At 36.4% G+C, this 7,176-nt stretch overlaps 2 long non-coding RNA genes across 2 annotated transcripts; one reads left to right on the top strand and one right to left on the bottom strand.

The window, feature by feature from the left end:
- Positions 1-2,184: 2,184 nt before the first annotated feature.
- Positions 2,185-4,818, bottom strand: LOC148298453 (uncharacterized). The gene is made up of 4 exons (XR_015839187.1): positions 4,706-4,818; positions 3,308-4,656; positions 2,933-3,209; positions 2,185-2,871 (listed from the first exon to the last, which is right to left on the bottom strand). It is a non-coding gene; the product is annotated as an uncharacterized LOC148298453 (long non-coding RNA).
- A 395-nt stretch (positions 4,819-5,213) lies between these two features.
- LOC148298454 (uncharacterized) lies at positions 5,214-6,832 on the top strand. Its single transcript, XR_015839188.1, has 2 exons — positions 5,214-5,658; positions 5,732-6,832. It is a non-coding gene; the product is annotated as an uncharacterized LOC148298454 (long non-coding RNA).
- The last annotated feature ends 344 nt before the right edge of the window (positions 6,833-7,176 follow it).

Below are 7,176 nucleotides of genomic sequence, written 5' to 3' on the forward strand. Positions count from 1 at the left end.
AGATATTTGACCAGACAATAGCTTCTATTGTAGTTGCCTGTAGTCTAAATATATCTCTGTTGGGATTATAGCAATTGTAGTGAGACCCAGGACTGTGTGGAAACATCTAGGGAGTGACTGGATCTTCAGCCACTGAGAAATTTATCTGCTCGATACAGATATTTTTATCTTTAAATACTGTTGCGCCTTCTGCTGTTTTGTTAATCGAATAGAGCGAAGATACTTTTTCGCTGGCCTTTCTGCAGAAATACACTACAGGTTTGCTTATTTGCGAAATCATTGCTGTCGTGATCAGGGTGAAGGAGTCTGGACTGATTGCATCAGCGGGTATTTCAGCGACAACGTCCAAACTGTTGTCTTCGAATTTGTATATGATGTGCGGTATTTTTTAGATGATTTTGAAAGCGATGCAGTGGTTGGACGCAAGAAATTCTTTAAACTTGTTCAATGGGGGATAAATTTTATAAGCTTTTGTTGACGCAATCTCTCCAGTCTCTACCTTGAAATCGTTATAGTTGTATCTACCATCAGTGTAGCAACTATTTTTGTAAAACAAAGACACCACCCCAAAAGTATCGATACAATCAGATTCGTCGATAATTGGCACATTTGGCCCATTTTTTGGTTTTTCTATCGATTTCTTTCCTGGAAGCATCTTTTAACCTGTTTTTTTGAAGACAAAATTAGCCATCTATTTGAGTGGTTTGATTTAAACAACTGAAGGCTTCGCAGTAGTTATTGGTAAAGGAGGTGATTTTGAGACATCAGTAATAGTAGTAGTGGGATTGTTTGTTGGTTTAGGAGTTGGTTTTGAGACATCAGTAATAGTCGTAGTGGGATTGTTTGTTGGTTTTGGAGTTGGTTTTGAGACATCAGTAATAGTCGTAGCGGGATTGTTTGTTGGTTTAGGAGTTGGTTTTGGGACATCAGTAATAGTCGTAGTGGGATTGTTTGTTGGTTTAGGAGTTGGTTTTGGGACATCAGTAATAGTCGTAGTGGGATTGTTTGTTGGTTTAGGATTAGGAGTTGGTTTTGGGACATCAGTAATAGTCGTAGTGGGATTAGTGGAAATTTTAGGTATTTATTTCGATATTTCAGGAGGTTTTCCTTGCTTGACTTCTGCAACTAAAGGCTTGATAATAGTTGTTGTTTTCGTGGAATTTGTTGTGGTAGCAGGAACATTTATTTTCTTACCTCCTAAGAGATCGGCATTGAGGAGATCCAACCCTCCATAGTCACTCTGCACTTGTTTTCCGTTCTCTTTCCCAGTAATACTATTGGCATTTACAATATTTCCTGTCTTCAAAGTTTGGGAGATGGTCCCTTGATTCGACACTGTCGTAACTATGGTTGATTTGCCTGGTGTGAAGGACGTTATTTGTACTTTAGCATTGCCTCCTCCTCCCGTCATCAACAACATTTGGCGTTCCATTTCTTCAGCTAGCCCACCCTTGCCATTACCCTTTTTTAATTCCTAAAATTGTTTGGCTAGGTTTATGATGGACTATTTGGAGCCAACACTTCCAACAACAGTCATGGTGCCTATAACCTGTTTTCCACCCATCTGGATAGGAGAGTCCTTGACTTATTTGTTCATTGCAAGAATATTTAATATTTGTGATATAATAATCTATTGTGACTTAAAATAACAGAAGAATCTATAATTATTATATTCTGATAAAATCCTAAATTTATATATGACAAGTTGTTTCACATTTTATGATATTTTATTTGTCAATATACTTTTTAAATATTCTCTATCCGGAAGATACTTTGGATAGACATACTATACATATTAAATAAATTCCTTAGTACTACGATTTTTTTAAATATTAAATGATTAATCATATATAAAATGTATTGACTTCCTAATCATAAGTTTTTGAAAACAAACACTATTTACTTTCTGATTTGAACTAAGTCAATAAAACAATACAAATAAATATCTTTAGATGTGCATGCATTTGGAATAGTTTGAAGGCGGTGCCTCCCAAGCTGTGGATCTCACTATCTATTATATATCTAATAAAATTACATACACTATTGATGAGCCTTTAATTCTTTCAATTTATTATACATACATATATACTATTTTTAATTTATAATATTTAATTACATTGAATGATATATTGTTAATATCTATATTGAATTTAGACACAAAAAATCAAATATGCCTCAATCTCCCCCAAGATACTATTTTAAGAAATTGCTGTATTGATCTTCTTTTGAAGGCAAAAACGAGTCTTAAACCATGATCACCCTCTCAAATTTACGCATCTTGGATTATGAGTAAATAATCTACACATTTACGCATCCATATCTGTTTTCTAACCTGCATTTCTCCACTACATTACTCAAGAGCATTGCGGCCCTGCTTAAACTGCCATCGATTTGTGCGAGCGACTCGATATTTTATGTCTAAGTTGTCCCGAATAGCAAGCGACTCATTTTCTCAAATGACTAAAGCATCTTCATATTTTCCTTGTTTTGATTCTCCACGTATGGCGAAGAAATAATTACAAATATGGTTTGTCCAGCATCCACCACATACACGAAGCCTTCGTTTTCTTCGGGGTATAATTCCTGGTAGGAAGCGGGAATTGTTGCATATAATTAATATTGGGGAATTTAGACTTTTCCGAGCAGATAGATGAAAGGGATTTCGATTACTCTGGGGTAGACAATCTTGCCGAGAGTGACGAGGGGAATAGTGAGTGCTGTCAGTTCTTCGAAGGCTAGCAAAACTTGAGGCAGTCTGATGTGAGTGGATAAAGGTTTGTATCGATAAATAAGATAAAATATATGGGAGACAAAGATCGCGAAGGCTTCTTAGTATCTTTTCGGCCATTTTTTCTTGTCATGTTTGTATCTCTGACGCCATTATAATATAATTATTAATAAATATTGCAAAATTTAAAGGATTTTTGTTTACAGTCAAATAGTAGAATTATCGAATCGCCTTGACTCTTTTGACAAGCTCCTCAACAATTTTAGTCTGTTTCTTTCTTGCTCGGTGCTTGAGGGAGGTGAGGTTGGATAACAAAACCCGAGCTGTGGCTTCTGGATCGAATCCTGCGAATGTTTGATGGACCTGTTCTTCATTGCTCCGAAACAGTGTAAAATTAATAATTCGAATCATTTTATGAGTTGAAGTTCTGTATCTGACAATGATTTGCTGGTTAGCCTTGTTCATTTTCTAAAAGCGTAGTCTAAAATAAAAATACAAAATTAATAATAAAAATAAAGTTAGATAAAATAACAAAAAAAACTTACAAACATAAATTTGTTATTAATTGATATTTATTACTGATTTCGAACCATATTGGCAACAATGCTTTAATCCTAGCTAAGGCCATTTAGTCTGATTTGGGTTGTACGTTTTTAATAGTGGCCGACTACAATGGTAGTATAGTTGTATGCATTTTGAGTGATGAAATCAATCTGCAAGTCAAAAACATTTATTCGAGTGTATAACCGGTAAACATCGTAATATAGTTTGTTGAGTGGATTGCCAGTAGCCCTTTCCGTCTAATTCTGCTAACTACTAGTCCCGTTATTCATATTCGCAATGGTAGTAATAATATCGTATACATTTATATTTCCTCCACTACTCACAAATATTGATTTTATTTGTTCGATATCTGCATTTTCGGCTGAGGATACGTTGGTGAGGAATAGAAATAGATCGAGCACTGCTGATCTATGCTTTATTAGGACCTCACTGATGTCTTTAAAGTAATTAGTGGTATACTCCGATGGTTCAGTAAAGAACTCCTGGTCTTTTGGAGACCTTTTCAGAGTCTTATATTTGCCTGTAAAATTAATGTTTGTGCAAAAAATACTGATCCTGATTTTGCATTTCAGATTCGATTCGATTAGATAAGCAATTAGTTCTGGCAACTGTGACTATTATTATTTATTACTGGCGAATGAAATCGAGTCCTCTCCAGTGACATGCGATTGGAGTGCTTGGATAAAAGTTGAGTTCCACTCACATGCGATGTTCTCAAGGGTGTTTGGTAACTCTGTAAAATCTCTGCAAATGATCACCCCAAGCTCTTGAGATTGCTTATTGAAATGATAGAGACGATACTCTGATGCCGTATATCCAATCAGGCAAACCTTATTTTTAGAATGGTTTCCTCCTTCTTCAGATGTCGATTAAATGGCCTGCGTAAGCGCTTCTAACATTGTTCCGATGACGCTGTGGTTACGACTGTGCTGGTTGCCTTTTATCATAACTTTCTTTATCTCGAAAAACAACACATAGTAGAAAGGATTTATTTATTCAGCCTCAATTAAGTCAATGCAACCCTTTTCACCCAGAAGTTCAGGCATTTCGGATTTTTTAAGCTCAAAAGTGCGGGAACAGAAGGCACAGACAACCTCATTCTCGTAATCTATTGAGGCGGGACAATAAAAACCCCGACATACTTTGCATTTGCCCTTCGAATCAAATGTTGTAACTGGGATGGCTTGATCTTGCACTAATGGACTGATCACGAATCCTAGCGATATAGGGCAATCAATTTTGATATCCCAGGGCATGATGAGCGTACTGGCCCTGAGGATATGTGGAGGTGCGGAGCCCTTATCAATCGTTACAAAAGGGACGAACGTGAAAGGGATGATGCTTATTTCGCTCGTGGAGTTTGTCTTAAATCATTATGGGGTTTTAACAGAGAAAAAATCAAAAAGTTAGTACTTTGGAGGCCTTAAAAGTTCTTGAGCAGTTACGAGGGGCCTCGAATATTAGGCTTATTATGGCTCGATCTTTGTAGAAGAAGAGTGTTTTTTCAATATTTATTTGATCATTTGACTTAAATAAATATATCTCTATAAATTTATATTTTTTAGACCAAAGCAATAATATTAACAATAATATGTTTTGAAAAGTATTTAAAAAAATCAATTAATAATTATAATAGCCTATTATTTGTGTTAATAGATCAGTATTATATTTTGATGGTAATACTATCCGAGGATCTCATGATCGAACATTAAATTGGTTAAAAAAACAAACGATCTTCTCCAATATGCATCGATGGGAGTGTGCATTATTAGCTTTGATAATACTTCCCCAAACATATAAAATATCACAATTAATCATATGACTTAATGTTTTTTTCCATTATTATATCAGTATTTATTAAACATGATTGATAAAAAATAAAGCAGATATACTATATTTTCAATAATATCAAAAACAAAAATCAGAAATATAAACAAAAATTTATTTCAAGTCAATAGGAGAAATAGCAACCAATTCAAAATATGACAGTAGTACTCAAGAACGGATAATATAGCTATCCATCCGAGACGGGCTTGTTGGGAAAGGGTGCTTTCGGCAACGTCTATAAGGGAGTCATGAAACGCAATAATTAGGTTGTAGCCATCAAACAAATGAGTCTCTCCCTCATCAAGCAATACGGCGAGGAAATCAAGGATATCATCAGAAATGAAGTGGCGGTGCTCAAGGAAATATCTATCGAAATGGCCATAGTGTCCTGCCCTTTTATCATCCGCATCTACGACTGCTTCCTGAGCGACCACAACATATACTTGATTCTCTAATTTTGTTAGAGCGGGGAACTAGCCAATTTTTTAAAGAAGAAAGGGAAATACCCAGAAAAGGAAGCCACTTAAATCATCTATCATGTACAATAAAATCAATGACAGTTATATATTTATGTTTTTTTTATTATGATGCTATTTTCCTATTTTTTTATAGATTGTTCGGGGATTGTAATTTTTGAATAGCAAAGGAATGGTCCATCGAGATCTGAAGCCAGAAAATGTTTTCCTTAAAAAATCTCCCACAGGTACTATGCTCTACAAATTAGGTGACTTCGGGTTCGCAGCCAAATCCCAAAAAAATAGTATGCATATGGGTACTCCACCCTACATGTCCCCTTAAATTTGGAAAGGGGTCCAGTACGGTTCGGAAGTGGACGTATGGGCCCTCGGCGTCGTCTCCCATCAATTGCTTTACGGAGAATTCTGCTTCTACGGTGATACATAAAACTAAATCAAAGACAAGGTCCTAAATAAGCCATATAAAGTGAAAGGGGGCATCTCAAAGCAGATGGCAGACTTTTTGGACCGCTGTTTACGTCGTAATAAAACTTAAAGGATCAAATGCTCTGAATTATCAAAGCACCCACTGTTTGAACAGCTTGAAAAGACCTATCGAGGCAAAGAGGCGAGTTTGCTCGACAGCGGAATTGTCAGCACTTCGGAACCTGAGGATTGCAAAATTTTATAAAACGAAGTGGCAAGGGCATTGTTTCTCCAAGAACTAGCCAAGAACATAATGATTACCGAGCGAATAAATTTTGCGAGCATTTACCTGATGAAAGGCTGCGTATTTCGGTTGGGGAAAATGAGAAAAAATCTTTCGAGTGGTCACAATTATCTGAATCTGCAGAGCTGGGACAGCTTACTTAAGACTCCTTGGTTTAAGTAATTCATGGGTTTTTTAAACAAAATTTACCAAAATAGTTAGAATAGCTTTCAGACCGAGCTGGCCTTCTTCCAGAACTTCATAGGCTGCCATTATTCGCAACAGCAGCAACAGGGAGTCTTGGCATCGCTCGGTCCTCCCGAGGGAAACATCAACGAAGTGAATGTCTTTCCTTAGATCTATCGCTGGGCAGGCATTTTGGCAGGCAAGAACGAGAACGAGTGGAGAGTAGTTTCTTGTGAGTGTATTCTAGCGTTGAAAATGGATGCTGTGCGCTATGACTTCAAGCAGCATATGAAGGACAGAGCATCGATGGACGCAAACAAACTAAGGAATATCATTGAGAAGTTGAACTGAAAAAGACTAAAACATTATTATTCGCTTATGGGATAGTTAATAAGCTTATATAATATTTTATAGACTAAAAACAGTTGTTATAAATCTAAGCCTAAGCATAAAAAACTAGAAATAACTTAAATTAATATAAATAATTATAGATATAGCTTTAAAATAAAAAATATTATATATATTATTATTTGATGATCATATGGCTTTGATGAGATCATAAAGAGAAAGAGGTGTTGGGGTTGGGGTTGGGGTTGGGGTTGGGGTTGGGGTTGGGGTTGGGGTTGGGGTTGGGGTTGGGGTTGGGGTTGGGGTTGGGGTTGGGGTTGGGGTTGGGGTTGGGGTTGGGGTTGGGGTTGGGGTTGGGA

Source organism: Brachycentrus maculatus, unplaced genomic scaffold (genome assembly GCF_059751285.1).
Source record: "Brachycentrus maculatus isolate JH-2025_06_01 unplaced genomic scaffold, ASM5975128v1 h1tg002013l, whole genome shotgun sequence".
NCBI lineage: Eukaryota > Metazoa > Arthropoda > Insecta > Trichoptera > Brachycentridae > Brachycentrus > Brachycentrus maculatus.